General features: G+C 37.8%; 1 protein-coding gene across 2 annotated transcripts in view; it reads right to left on the reverse strand.

Annotated features, from left to right (window-relative positions):
• SLCO4C1 (solute carrier organic anion transporter family member 4C1) overlaps positions 1-16,580 on the reverse strand; it is a 76,872-nt gene that overhangs the window by 23,181 nt on the left and 37,111 nt on the right. The window lies entirely within an intron of this gene.

The raw sequence follows: 16,580 nt of genomic DNA on the forward strand, positions 1-16,580 counted from the left end.
GGCCTGCCTAACATAACCTTTATTTCTTCCAGCCACTTCACTTGGATTATATTTAGCAAATTTAATATATGTATCACATTAAAAATCTATGAAATATTACCATGTTAAATTTTAGAAAATATAGAACAAATGTGAGAAATAATACTTTAAGAATAAAATTTTTAGGTAATATAAACACAAATGAATTAAGTAAAATGGTGCTAGGTCATATAAATACCATACCGAATTATCAATCAACATCTTAAACACATTTGAAAAGTATACTTGGGTAATAAAATACTTTGGCCAAAACAGTAATTATTCATCTTTAACCACAAAGCAGTAATATTTGGAAGTTATATCTAGTATTTTGTTATAACTCAAACTATTTTATTAACTTTATTTTTTCAACAATCTATGGGTCTATAGGATTTTCTTTTAAATCTCATCAAAGGAAAAATGGTTCTCTTTAAAATTTGATTAAGATCTTCAAAATTACATTCAAGCTCTGGGTATTATAGTGAATCCATATTTCCTAAACTATCTGCTCATGTTAATGAACAAAGAAACATGCTTGTTAAAAAATATATTCCAGGCCCTGGCCGGTTGGCTCAGTGGTAGAGTGTCGGCCTGGTGTGCAGAGGTCCCTGGTTCGATTCCCGGCCAGGGCACACAGGAGAAGCGCCCATCTGCTTCTCCACCCCTCCCCCTCTCCTTCCTCTCTGTCTCTCTCTTCCCCTCACGCAGCCGAGGCTCCATTGGAGCAAAGATGGCCCGGCGCTGGGGATGCCCCTGGTGGGCAGAGCGTCGCCCCCTGGTGGGTGTGCCGGGTGGATCCCGGTCGGGTGCATGCGGGAATCTGTCTGACTGTCTCTCCCCGTTTCCAGCTTCAGAAAAATACAAAAAAATAAAAAAATAAATAAAAATAAAAATAAATATATATATATAATATATATATATATATATATATATATATTCCACCCTTTTCTTTTGAATCTGGTATAGTATCCAAGAATTTGCATTTTAACAATGGCCTCATTTAATTTTATTTTCATTTCCTAGTATCAGATCAAGACTTATTTCCTGACTGATGAAATACGTAAGGCGTCCAAAGCATCAATCCTTAAGATTCTTTAACTGGTTTATACCCATCAAATTTTCAAATGCAAATAGTATGCATAAAATATGTATTTTTATATTTAAATTATATCTTATATTATTGCACATATTCCTGTTAATACGAGGTTGATGAATATTTTGGCAGATAATTTGTGTTTATAACTGGGCTAGGTCTGCATTATTTGTGTTACCTTGCTAGCCGGGTCAGACATTTGAATCGTAATTCCTAGTTTCAATATTCAATTTCTTGGAGGTAGTAGATTAGACTAACAATCTAATTATTTGATGCACTGAAAAACAGAGCATACATGTATTTCTTGGTTTATTATTTTTTCTAATTATATTTTACAATGGGTAAATTCCCTTTTTAATAATAGGTAAACACCCTCCTGTAGCAGCTGTAGGCATTTTTTTTTTTTTTTTTTTTTTGTATTTTCTGAAGCTGGAAACGGGGAGGCAGTCAGACAGACTCCCGCATGCGCCTGACCGGGATCCACCCGGCACGCCCACCAGGGGGCGATGCTCTGCCCATCCAGGGCATCTCTCTGTCACGACCAGAGCCACTCTAGCGCCTGGGGCAGAGGCCAAGGAGCCATCCCCAGCGCCTGGGCCATCTTTTGCTCCAATGGAGCCTCGGCTGTGGGAGGGGAAGAGAGAGACAGAGAGGAAGGAGAGGGGGAGGGGTGGAGAAGAAGATGGGCGCCTCTCCTGTGTGCCCTGGCCGGGAATCGAACCTGGGACTCCTGCACGCCAGGCCAACGCTCTACCGCTGAGCCAACCGGCCAGGGCCACAGCTGTAGGCATTTTTATTATATGAGTTTACTTGTGCGGTTTTGGTGTGTGTTAGTTATTTTTTCCCAGAAAAAGTAATCCATGAGGATGAAACATGCTTTTTTTTAGTATAAATTTTAAATAACACAGAAGAATATCAAGAGAAAAACAAAACTGTCCCTTAACCCCTGCCTCACTTCACTGTATGTTCTCTCATGCAACTTAGATGGAAGTAATAAATCCCATTAATAGTTCCTTTGATCATTCAGATCCACTTACTTTTTTTTTCCAACGTATAATCATACTAAATATATCTAGTCTCATATTTCAACAACTTCCAGTTTTCAGTTATTATGTCCTGTCAGAAATTAGAGCTGTATTTAAACTTGTTTGTTGGCACTGTTATATTATTCCACAGCATAAATGTCCTATGACTTATTTACCTAATCCAAAGTTTAAATTTAATAATTAGTGATCAACATTTATTATGATTATTATATAATACATGTTTAGGTTATTAAAAACAATGTTTTAATGAATATTTTAAAATTTATCTTGGCATATTTGTATAAGTCAATCTATAATACAAGCTCCAAAAAGTGAAAGTGCTAGGTCAAAGTGTATAAATACATATATTTTGATACTGCCAAATTGCCTGATCAAAAAGTTATACAAATATCCAATTCCACCACCAAAGCAATACTTTAAATAATAAAACTTAAAGAGCTGCCAATCTCATTGGTTACAAAATATATAATTTTTAAATTTTATTTTTAAATAGCATCAATGAAATTAAGCATTCTTCCATGTTTACTGGCCACTTGTATATTATTCTTGTGACCTAACATTTCAAATTTACTTCATAGATTCTGAGTTTGATATTTGACTTATAAAAGTCTTTCCTTATTCAAGATTATATATAGCCTGACCAGGCGGTGGCACAGTGGATAGAGCGTCGGACTGGGATGCGGAGGACAGCTTGAGCGCGAGCTCATCTGGTTTGAGCAGCTCACCAGCTTGGACCCAAGGTCGCTGGCTCGAGCAAGGGGTTACTCAGTCTGCTGTAGCCCCACGGTCAAGGCACATATGAGAAAGCAATCAATGAACTAGGTTGTTGCAACAAAACACTGATGCTTCTCATCTCTCTCCGTTCCTGTCTGTCTGTCCCTATCTATTCCTTTCTCTGACTCTATCTCTGTCTCTGTAAATAAAAAAGATTACATATAAATTTGCAATTTTATGGCCCTGGCCGGTTGGCTCAGCGGTAGAGCGTCGGCCTAGCGTGCGGAGGACCCGGGTTCGATTCCCGGCCAGGGCACACAGGAGAAGCGCCCATTTGCTTCTCCACCCCTCCGCCACGCTTTCCTCTCTGTCTCTCTCTTCCCCTCCCGCAGCCAAGGCTCCATTGGAGCAAAGATGGCCCGGGCGCTGGGGATGGCTCCTCGGCCTCTGCCCCAGGCGCTAGAGTGGCTCTGGTCGCAATATGGCGACGCCCAGGATGGGCAGAGCATCGCCCCCTGGTGGGCAGAGCGCCGCCCCATGGTGGGCGTGCCGGGTGGATCCCGGTCGGGCGCATGCGGGAGTCTGTCTGACTGTCTCTCCCTGTTTCCAGCTTCAGAAAAATGAAAAAAAAAAAAAAAAAAAAAAAAAAAAAAAAAAATTTGCAATTTTATCCTAGCATTTTTATTACTTTATTTCAAAATCATATGTAATAATACATTTTAGTGGGAAGAGACAGGGATGTAGCATTCTGTTGGATTAACCAAAGAGCATGCTTTCCATAACATTTTCTATGTATGAGTTTATTTCTGCATGCTCCTTTGAATGTCGCTGATTTTTGCACTTTCTCTTCAGCACAAATCTTTTATACTTACTTCAGCTAAATAAGCTTTGAGGGTATCAATACCTCTGCCTGGTGCTAACCTATTTTATACAGTACTATGTGAAAGGCTCTGTAATAGTTAACACCAAGTAAGGTGTTAATGATAAAGTAATATCATTTTTCCCAGAAAAACAGGGCCTAAGATCTACTTCTAGTGTGTCTAATATATTACTCTGTCTGTATTATTTCTAAATATTTTTCTTCTATTGCTTTTCTTAAAAATGATAAAAATAAATGACATATCAAGACAGAAAGGCATAGATGAATATTAAATGCATATTGTTAAATAAAAGAATCCAATTTCAAAAGGAATCATACTTTAAGATTCCAAATATATTTATATAACAATCTGGAAAAGCAAAACCATAGTTATGGTAAAAAGACCAATGGTTGCTGAGAGTTAAATAAATGTAACAGAAAGAAATTTTTTAGGGTGGTGAAACTATTCTACTATTGAATATATGACAGTTTGCCTGTCGATGTATGACACTATGTATTTGACAAAATTCACTGACCTTTACAGCACAGAGTAAAATTTAATGTATAAAACTTTAAAAAATCATTTAAGAGTTCAAAAGGATCTAACTGTAATAGCAGGTGGGGGTAAGAGGGCTAACCTAAGTGACTTTGGAAATGAGTGGGGTTTGCAAGAGTGCAAGTAAAAGGAACTGTACATATCACTGTATTCTAGATCAGGGGTCGGGAACCTTTATGGCTGAGAGAGCCATGAACGCCACATATTTTAAAACAGGGGCCCCCAAACTTTTTACACAGGGGGCCAGTTCACTGTCCCTCAGACCATTGGAGGACCGGACTAAAAAAAAAAAACTATGAACAAATCACTATGCACACTGCACATATCTTATTTTAAAGTAAAAAAACAAAATGGGAACGAATACAATATTTAAAATAAAGAACAAGTAAATTTAAATCAACAAACTGACCAGTATTTCAATGGGAACTATGCTCCTCTCACTGACCACCAATGAAAGAGGTGCCCTTTCCGGAAGTGTGGCGGGGGCAGGATAAATGGCCTCAGGGGGCCGCATGTGGCCCGCGGGCCGTAGTTTGGGAATTAAAATGTAATTCCATGAGAGTCATACAATGACCCGTGTACATTAGGCATTATCCAATAAAAATTTGGTGTTGTCCCGGAGGACAGCTGTGATTGGCTCCAGCCACCCGCAACCATGAACATGAGCGGTAGGAAATGAATGGATTGTAATACATGAGAATGTTTTATATTTTTAACGTTATTATTTTTTTATTAAAAATTTGTCTGTGAGCCAGATGCAGCCATCAAAAGAGCCACATCTGGCTCGTGAGCCATAGGTTCCCGACCCCTGTTCTAGATTATAAAGTTATTTCCCATTGTCTTACTAAAAGGCCTTTTGGAGAAATGTTTTATTTTAGGACTGTGGCAAGAAATATACAGGATAAGCTTGGATCCTCTCATAGTGCCAGCAAGTAAAGAAGTGCTCAAAACAAACAAGACCCCACAATGATAGTCTGCCACAGGGACACAGGAGCCAACCGAAAGGACTATACTATGAGTAACAAAATAAAGTAGCATTGAATTATAACCCAAAGCATGTAAGTACGTGGGGGGGGGGGTGTATACATATACACACATATATATTATATATACACACACATTTTTTTCAGTGTGGATACATATTTGAATAAATAAATGTGGGAGAAAGAAACAAATCTTTATTTCAGAAGAATTTGAAGTAATATATGTTGATATTTCACCCAGAAAGAGATAGAGCATAAAACCCCATTTCTAAAGTGTGGGTGCACATAGTGACTTTCTAAAGAGTATAACATGGAAGATGAGAACAAAAAGAATGCCTTCACAGTGAAATAACCTGAAAAACACCGCTTCAGCTAGGTGATCAAGGTCATCAAAGTGATGAGCGATTCTGACAGCATAAACCCTTATATGATGTGATGAAAACGGTATTTTGCTTGTGTGGTCCTCCCCCAAAATCTCATAACCCCAGTCTAATCACTAGAAAAACATCAGGCAAATCCCAGCTGCAAAACATTCTACAAAACATCTGACCACTGCTCCTCAAAACTCCCAAAGTTATCAGGAAAAAAAAAGGAAATATCTGAGAAATCATCAGAGCCAAGAGAAACTAACTGAGCAAGACAACTAAATGTACTATGGCGTCCTGGAACAGAAAAGGCACAGTAGATAAATATTAAGGAAATCTGAATAAATTATGTGCTTCAGTTGGTAAGTACAAACATTAATAGATGATGTATCAATTAGTCATAAGAAACATAGTAGAGTTAAGATGTTAATAATAGAAGGAAATGGAAAGTATATACTATCCTCACAATTTTTCTGTTAATCTAAAACTTCTAAAAATCAAATTTATTGAATTTTTTAAAGTACAGAATAAAACAACCCATTACAAAAAGGCTTAAATTTTCATAAAAATTAGAAGTAAATAAATAAAAAATAAAAATATATAGCAGCAATTTTAATTAAGCAAAATTTGCTGAAGATGCAAGAATAGACAGAAAAGGTTAAAATAACTGACTTTAATTTTCATCTTTTTCCGTCCAAGAGAACAAATTGTTAAAAGTAGGCAAGAAAAGAGAAGACATAATTAGTAACACTGAATTTAGCAAAGCATGTCAAATTCTATTTTCTGGTAAAAGTGTGTCTTCTATTTTTAGGTCAGTTCTAAAATATATATTTCAATGCAAAAATATCTATATATATATTCCAAAGAGTAAATAACAATAACATTCTATAATCAAAATGAAATACTAGAAACCTCCGATAACAGAAAATGAAAAGGCCCTTCTACCTGAATTTCAAAGAAAATTAAAACCCTGTTAAATAATTCTTAGATTAAAGTAATCAGAATTAGAAAGTTCCTTGAAATGACACTAGAAACAATACACATCAAAATTATTTGGTATAATTACGTTAGTAGTTGGTAGGAATATGCTATGAAAATACACAGAGCTGGGATGACAGAGACAGCGAGGCGCCCTAAGGTGAAAGCTCTGGGTGGACAAGAGTCCAGGGGTCTCTCTGACCCTGTACTGGAAGCAGCAAAACAGCAGGACAAGAGTCAATAACAGAAAATGTTTAGGCTCTCAGAACAGATATTAGAAGTCAGCATGTTCCTTGTCCTTCATTATATCCCCTGAGAACTTCTATCTGCTTTCTTGATTTATTGGTACTCGCTATTAAATGTCTGAGTATGGCTGGGGATGGGCTTCAGTCCTTGGATCTGCCGACCAGAATTGTTGACTCTATTCGGCCCTTACCCTCAGAGCATTTCATCTGGTCTCCAAGTAGTTCACTGTCACCGTGACAGTATTTACAACAAAACCATCTCATCGAAACAAAAATAAAACACCCACACCAAAAAAATAAAAATAATAATATATAAAAATTAATTACACATTAATGAGTTGCTCCCAATACTAACACCACTACAGCTCACTAGATGAAGTTATTATAGAATATCTATTGAGAAAATGACATGCAAAAGAACACCTAAAAAAACAATGAAAAAGGAAAACAATTAAGAAGTCTTTCTAATTAAAATAAAGATTTAATAAAGAAGTAAAAATCTGAATGGAATAAAAAATATTAAAATTAGAAATAAGTAAATCATTTGAAATAATCAGTAAAATAAACCATTAGCTAACATAATGAAAAAGGAGAAAGTACATATATGTAAATAATACACAAAAGAAGAGAAAGTAAACTCTAAAGAGAGGAAATATTTTAAAAATCATAAGAGATTCCTTAGAAGAGATTTCTAGCAAATAAATCTGAAAATCTAAAATGATTAATTCCCAAGCTCATAGTTCAGAGATAATTTTTTTCAATCTTTTATATAGTAAATAATGACAATAATCATATTTTAAGAATTGAGTACAAATTGATACCAGCAGGTGAAAAAGATTAACATCAAAAGATACCATAGACCAATCTTATAGGTAATATTAATATAAAAAGTCATAAATAAAACATTAGCAATAACAGCCAAAAACATATTAAAAATTACAGCAGAATTTTAAAATCACATTAGAAAAATCTAAGAAAATTTAACATATTAGATCTAATTAGAAAAATCAAATGATCACTTTGATAGATTTTTAAGTAAACATTTGATAAGTGTCAACACCAAACCATATTAAAAACATAAAATAGAAATAAATATTTATTTAATATGATCAAATATATGAGTATATAAGTATGTATACATCCTTATATATGTATATGTACATATACTGCTAAAATCAGGAGTAACACGAAAATTTGGAATTACAAAATCTCCACAACTTTTCAATAATGTATTAGAAAGAGAAAGGAACTAGGGCTATGAATTGGAAATCAAGAGGTAAAGCTATCTTGATGTGCATAAGTTATAACTGTCTTTCTGGAACACTCAATGGAACAATCAATGGAAAAACTACTAAAAGCAATAAGAGAATTTACTAAAGTAGTAAAATACACATTAATATACAATAAAATTAGTAGGCTTTATATGCACAAGTTAAATGATATGAGGGATGTAAAATATATACTGTATATAATAGAAACAATAAGTTAATAAACTCAGAACTAAATATGAACATCTTCTATGAAGATTATGGTCTCCCTGCCATCACAGAGAAGCCGGGGAAGTGGGACAGAACCAGGGACAGTTTGTCATAGCCACAGCACCAGAGAAAGACTTGACCTAATAATCAAACCTGTACAATTTTGTTGATAAGTGTCACCTCAGTAAATTCAATTAAAAATAAATAATAAAAGAAATTTCAGATAAAAAAAAATAAGATGCTAATCTTTGCATGCAGGGACCAAATAAAAGCTTTACTCATAAGGAACATCCATCTCAACAGAGAGAATCTCTGCTTGTCCAGAACAGAGTCCAGGCCCTCTCCTGCACGACTATTAAATTATGCAGAACTCCAAGATAGTCCTCCAAAACCCCCCACTTTAATTCCTGAATATGACATCACACCTTTGATTATGTTACAGTGGCAAAATGGATTCTGCAGAGTAATTTAAGATTACTATTCGGTTGACTTTGAACTAGTCAGAAAGATTATCTGCTTGTGTTCAATATAATCTTATGAGACCTTTAACCAAAAAGGAAAAGTAACTGGCAGAATGGCTTCCAGAAAAATTCACCATGATGTTGACATTTAATGTTGAAAATTATCATATTTCCATACCTTTAATAAAGTAATAAAAGCAATTGTTTCTTAAAAGCAAAAGCTGAGAGCAGGGATTTAATAAGATCATCAATGTGCTGAAATTAGAAAAGGAAAAAATATGGGCTGAAAGAACTCAGGAAAGGCATGAAACAAAATGAAAACTTTCATCATTGGGCTGGACGAAAGAGAAAAGAGACTGAGAATTACAAGGACTGACCAAAGCGGCTTGAGAAATATAAACAAAATTAAAGAAACAGAAACTAAGACTTAAAAATTACAGAGAAAATTACAGAAATTAGATCAGACAAACAAAAATCAAACATACATATATTCAATTAAAATATTAAAAATAAATGTATTCAAAGGTAAAACTTAGGAAACTTCCTGATGTAGGTGAAGATTGTTCTATAACTTAAAGGGCAGAAAATTTTGTTACAGGAATTTCAACGATAAGATGTTCCTTAGTAAAGTTACTGGATTTTCAAGACGAGGAAAGACATCTTTGAATAGTCAAGGAAAAAGTCACTTTATGCAGAGGAAAATGAAAAACATTTGCTGATCAGACTGCTCTACAGCAACTTGAATCTCATAAAGAGAAATGGCAAAAGTAATCAGTGAACGATAGATAATATGACTCACAATGTTATTTATGTTCCAACTGTCATTTAAACATGAAGACAAAATCCAAATATTTAAATATATGTAAAGTGTCATGAAATTAACCTGTAATGAAAAAAAAATGAAACAAAACTACTAGAGGGCACATTTCAGAGATGTCATGGGGGCCTGAAAATTATTCATCATAAGTAATATTAAATCACTTTATTACATTGCTTCTTTTTTATAAAGTAGCTAGATTTACCCATTTTTTAAATTCTGTGGTATTCTTTGTTGAGGAAACTATCTGAACCTTGAATTTCAATTTCTAATAGGAAATAAAAAGTTTTCTGAAAAAAATTACTTTCAACAATAATTTAAAAGTACATGATTGACAATACACCACAAGAGGGAGCCCTTCTGTAGTTTATAAACACAGTTCTAATAAAATTAAGGTTTAGAGCAGTGGTAGTCAACCTGGTCCCTATCACCCACTAGTGGGCGTTCCAGCTTTCATGGTGGGCGGTAGCACAGCAATCAAAGTATAAATAAAAAGATAGATTTAACTATAGTAAGTTGTTTTATAAAGATTTATTCTGCCAAACAGCAAAAATTCGATATAAAATACTTGGTAAGTAATTATTATTATATGCTTTAACTTGCTGTAACTCTGCTTTATAAATTTTATAAAGTAAAGTTACTTCCCTACTTTATAAATCACCATTACTGCCTGATCTCTGGTGGCGCAGTGGATAAAGTGTCGACCTGGGAACACTGAGGTCGCCGGTTCAAAACCCTGCACTTGTCTGGTCAAGGAACATATGGGAGTTGATGCTTCCTGTTCCTCCCCCCTTTCACTCTCTCTCCTCTGTAAAATGAATAAATTAAAAAAAATTAAATAAATAAATAAATAAATAAATCACCATTACTGTGGAACCAGTAGGTGGTTAGAAAATTTTACTACTAACAGAGATACAAAAGTGGGTGGTGGGTATGAAAAGGTTGACTACCCCTGCTTTAGAAGTTCACTTAATGGACAAAGTAGTGACCTGTCTGGCCCACTAACACAGGAAGGAACTAAAAGCAGAAGGGCAAAATAAAATCTACATTGCAGATTCTTTAGCAGTTAAATATCAATCAAGCTCAGCTCAGCCCTCAATCTCCACTCAGAAACTCCTCACCAAATATTTACTTTCAAAGCCTGGAAATTAAAAGGGACCACGTTTTCTTCTGGGCTCGTTTTGCTGCCTGCAGTCGGGGAGGATGCTGCAGTCTGAGATGAAATTCCACACCCTCAACCACAGTTTTCTGACAGTATTTCCAGGAAGCAGGAAACTCTTCTCCTGAGAAGCAGAAGAGTTTTCCAGGGTCTTCCTAATTACCTGCATCAGGTACTTTGAGGTGCCTAACTTTAATCAAAAACAACTTCTTTCTCCCTTCCCAAGGAGGGACTGTTATTTCCTCCACCTGGCTCTACTTCCCAGCTCCTACTCACCACTCTGAAGAAGAGTGAGATGTTGCTTTTGTTTAGACTTGACATTCCCAAGTCTTAACAGCATCTGCTGGCCTGGAGAGTATAGCTCCTCTTCCCTACATCCCTCTTCTATAATCTCTGTTCACCTACCCTGTCACCAACCTTTCAAAAACCTTTCTAAGAAAAACATTTTCAAGAAAAAAAAAGTTATCTTTGAGTTTTAGTATCTGTCATGGGGATTCCTCTATGCACAGGGTCCTACTGTCCAGGCCTATGGGCAGCTGGTGACAGAGGATTTGAGAAAGCAGGAAAAATACTTTTCCTGAGATCAGAAGCAACAATAAAGTCCAGACTTCCCTTGCCTGCAACAACTGATGTAGGAACAAGAGATGAGCCAGGTGGCAGCAGGGACTCCTGAGCTTCTGCCGTTCCTGACAACAGAAAGGGTGGATGGGAAGAGGTTGCACAAGAAATCTCAAAGACAATTCAGGACTCTATCTTTGCAGGAACTGAAAAGATAAGAGCATTTGCCTTGGCAACCAACCTCCCTGGGATGCTGGCCTGATCACTCATCTCCTATGGCAGGGGTCGGGAACCTATGGCTCGTGAGCCAGATGTGGCTCTTTTGATGGCTGCATCTGGCTCGCAGACAAATCTTTAATAAAAAAAATAATAACATTAAAAATATAAAACATTCTCATGTATTACAATCCATTCATTTCCTACCGCTCATGTTCATGGTTGTGGGTGGCTGGAGCCAATCACAGCTGCCCTCTGGGACAACACCAAATTTTTATTGGATAATGCGTAATATACACGGGTCATTGTATGGCTCTCATGGAATTACATTTTAAAATATGTCGCGTTCATGGCTCTCTCAGCCAAAAAGTTTCCCTACCCCTGTCCTATGGGAACCTAACTCAGTCAAGAAAGTGATTTTAAAAAGGACTATCAACAGCATTTAGACAAAAATGTTGTAAGAAGAAACAGCAATGTACTTTTATTAAGATTAGAATACAGCCTGACCAGGCAATGGCGCAGTGGATAGAGCATCGTACTGGGAGGCGGAGGACCCAAGTTCAAGACCCCGAGGTTGCCAGCTTGAGCGCAGGCTCATCTGGTTTGAGCAAAAGCTCACCAGCCTGGATCCAAGGTCACTGGCTCGAGCAAGGGGTTACTTGGTCTGCTGAAGGCCTGCAGTCAAGGTACATATGAGAAAGCAATCAATGAACAACTAAGGTCTTGCAACGAAAAACTCATGATTGATGCTTCTCATCTCTCTCTGTCCCTGTCTATCCCTCTCTCTGACTCTCTCCCTGTCCCTGTAAAAAAAAAAAAAGGTTAAAATACTAACCACAAAAAAATTTTCATGGAGTGAAAGTGTGAACACATGCTGCATCATGAAACAAAGCAATGATTTATATGGGAAGAGAGCAACACAAAAATGAAATAATTTAGAAAGAAATGATGAGGTTAAATTTTTAACAAAAGCTACATTTCCCAAAACTCAAATAAAGCTAATTTTTTACATAAAATAAAATAAATGATGAGAGAAACAGGAGATTAAACATGCACTGTAAGGACTCAGGAAAAACAGAAAAGGAAAAATTAAAACCCCATAGAACTTTGAATGGGGTGGAGCAGGGACACGATGTGGTGGGCAGAGTGTTATATTGAGTGAGACACTTGAAGTCATGTCAACACAATAAATTAAAAATTAGAATTAAAAAAAGCCTATAGAAATAAAAATAAAACTGGGGCACAAAGGTGAACAGATTGGGGAAAAAAAACAAGCACATAGTATAGAAATGAGAAATGTGAGGAAGGAATGATAAAGAAGAAACCCAAGGTGGTGTGGGAGATAGGCTGTAAACTGAAAAAGTCCTATAGCCTAGGGCTTAGTTTAAAACTAAGCTCTTGCCCTGGCCGGTTGGCTCAGTGGTAGAGCGCCGGCCTGGTGTGCAGGAGTACCGGGTTTGATTCCCGGCCAGGGCACACAGGAGAAGCACCCATCTGCTTCTCCACCCCCCCTTCCTCTCTGTCTCTCTCTTCCCCTCCTGCAGCCAAGGCTCCATTGGAGCAGTTAACCCCGGGCACTGAGGATGGCTCTGTGGCCTCTGCCTCAGGCGCTAGAATGGCTCTGGTTACAACAGAGCATCGCCCTCTGGTGGGCATGCCGGGTGGATCCTGGTTGGGCGCATGTGGGAGTCTGTCTGACTGCCTCCCCGTTTCCAACTTCACAAAAATACAAAAAATAAAAAATTAAAATAAATAAAATAAATAAAAATAAAACTAAGCTCTTTCCCACACCCTTTTAAGACTAAACTCTTCCCCACACCCTTTTTAAAACTAAACTCTTCCCCACACCCTTGGCTGTTACATGCTGGGGGGTGGTGCACTCTTATGAGGATTCCCCTTTATACCTTAGATATGTGACTTAGTATCAGAAATTTCCTTGTTTTACAAATAGATTTGTTCTCTGCACTATATAATAAAGCTGGCCGGGGGGTTTTGCCCCTTTATTCCTGTATGGCCTCCTAATCTCATCCTTTTTCTTTCTGTGTTTATTTCTTAATCTCCCACCATTCTCCCTCAAGACCTGGGCAATTACAAGCCAAGGAGGTTCATGGCAAGGTGATCAAAGGAGATCATATGTGTACATAATTAAAGTACCTGAGGGGGAAAAACCTAACATCATGAAAAATAATACTTAAAGGTATAAGTTAAGAAAATGTCCCCAACATTTAAAAATATATGTATAAATCAACATACTTCTATCTGCATAACTGGGTGCCAGGGAAACATAACGTGAACAGTCATAACCAAGGCATAGCTTAGACTGGATTTTGAAGAGGCACTGAATTGCAGAGACATATGGACTGTTGAAAAAAATTATTTCTTTTTACAGACTGCCAGCAGTATACTGTACTTCAAGTGTCATAAGCACTTCTAAATGGCTTCAGAATACACAAGTGAACAGAGGCTATTGAATACTTAAATAATGAAAGAATTGAACAAGAATTTTTTTAAAAAGGCAATGATCAGTTATAAATGTAAAAAAAAAAAAATGCAGCTTGTAAAGCCAGTAGCCATGGCCACCATCACAGCCACCTGGCCATGCAGGTTCGCATTTGATTCGGACAGACGGTAATGAAACAACGGAGCCAAAAACTGGTGAGCCATCACCTTTAATCCTAGCTTGCACCCGGCGGGCAAGTAAAAACACTCACTGGGCTCCAAAACCCACTCATTTAGTGCTCACAAAGCCACTGACTTATCCAAGTTTCCTAGAATTAAAGTTTCTAGCTCACCAGCCTTATTCACCTCTGTTCTCTATCTCCTTCTCTCTGCACAAACTGGTTTCTCCTTCAGCACTTCTCCATCTTGGCTGCCTCTCCTCTCCTCCACATGGCCTTTCTCTGCTCTCCTTTCTCTGCTCTCTCCTTTAATGCTAATCTCAGGAACCTACAAAGAGCAAGCTCCCGGTCTGCCCCACTTTATAGTATAGAAATCAAAACCTTTAATCCAATATACAAACAGGGCAGTCTCTGATATAAAGTCACTTATCTGAGGCATGATGGGATTCCTCATGATTGTGCACCACCCCACATCAAAAAGGGTGGGAAAGACTTAGTCCCAAAACCAAGCCCCAGGCTAAAAGGATCCTGCCTGCCCACAGCCAGCCCCCAACACACAATATAATCATGCCCATCCCAAGCAAGAAGGGCAACCAATACCATCACCTGGGTGACAGGCTTCCATGCGGGCAGTGCCATCTTTAACAAAGTGAGCATAATATATTTTATCTGCCCAATACAGCTACAAATACAAGTAGCACCTCTGACAAAAACCCACTAATTTTTAACTACAATGAAATATATCCTTGTTGGTCAAATAAGTTTATAAATATGATATATATGTTTGCTCGCTTATAGTTTGGATTGGGTGTGGGGGACAGGCTATAAGCAGGAAGGATCCTTATAGCCTAAGGCTTAGTTTTAAGACTAAGCCTTTCCCACCCTTTAAATACTAAGATCTTTTCAAAACTAAGCTTTTCTCCACACCCATGATGTGGGATGGTGCACTCTCATGAGGAATCCCATTATGGCTCAGATAAGTGACTATGTATAAGAGACTTTCTTGTTTGTATATTGTATTAAAGGCTTTGATTTCTACACTATAAAATGGGGCAGAGGAGCCCATGCTAGAGGAGAGAAGAGAAAGGCCATGTGGAGGAGAGGAGAAGCATCTAAAATGGAGGAGTGCTGAAGGAGAAGCCAGTTTGTGCAGAGAGAAGGAGATAGGGAACAGAGGTGAATATGGCTGGTGAGGTAGGAACTTTTGATTCTAGGAATCTTAGATGAGTCAGTGGCTTTGGGAGTCCTGAATGGAAAGGGAAGTGTTTTCCCACTGTGTGTATTTCTTGCCAAGTGGGTGCAAGCTAGGATTAAAGCTAATGGCCCATGTTGGCCAAATAAGCTTGTAAATATGATATATATGTTTGCTTTCTTGTGATTTATATTGGGTGTGGGGGACAGGCTATAAGCAGGCCAGGTTGTTGTAGCCTAAGGTTTAGTTTTAAGACTAAGCTTTTCCCCACACCCTTGACTGATTGTATGATCTGGGTGGTGCACTCTCATGAGGAATCCAATTATGCCTCAGATAAGTGACTTTGTATCAGAGGCTTACTTATTTGTATATTGGATTAAGGGTTTTTGGTTTTCTACTCTATACAGTGAGACAGACCAGGAGCTTGCACACACAGTTCCTGCTATCACGATTGCAGGGGCTTCCCTGATCCCTTGCCCTTCATGGGAAAAGCTGGTTTTCTGCTTTTCCCTTGTCTTCTCTTGTGGCTTGACTGTCTTGGTGAGACACCAATAGGATGACCCACCATCCTCTGACTCCGCCATTTCTTTACCGTCTGCCCGAATCCAATGGGAACCTGCATGTGAATGGCCACAATGGTGGCTCCTGGCCCTACAGCCCACCGGTTCTTGGCTCCATTGTTTCATTACCATCTGTCCGAATTAAATGCGAACCTACTAGGGCCAGACGGCAGTGATGGTGGCTGTGGCTACTGGCACTACAATCCTATTTTACTCACACTGTATATCAGGGGTCCCCAAACTTTTTACACAGGGGGCCAGTTCACTCCCTCAGACCATTGGAGGGCCGGACTATAAAAAAAACTATGAACAAATCCCTATGCACACTGCACATTCTTATTTTAAAGTAAAAATACAAAACGGAAACAAATACAATATTTAAAATAAAGAACAAGTAAATTTAAATCAACAAACTGACCAGTATTTCAATGGGAACTATGGGCCTGCTTTTGGCTAATGAGATGGTCAATGTCTGCTTCCATATTTGTCACTGCTAGCCATAACAAGTGATATGACATGCTTCCGGAGCCCTGACTCATGCATCCCACATCACCGGAAGTAGTACTGTACATGAGCAATGCCACGTTTTGTGGCGCTGCCACATATAGTACTCTGCATCCGCATCCTGTGCTCCTCTCACTGACCACCAGTGAAAGAGGTGCCC

This window comes from Saccopteryx leptura, chromosome 4 (genome assembly GCF_036850995.1).
Source record: "Saccopteryx leptura isolate mSacLep1 chromosome 4, mSacLep1_pri_phased_curated, whole genome shotgun sequence".
Taxonomy (NCBI): Eukaryota; Metazoa; Chordata; class Mammalia; order Chiroptera; family Emballonuridae; genus Saccopteryx; species Saccopteryx leptura.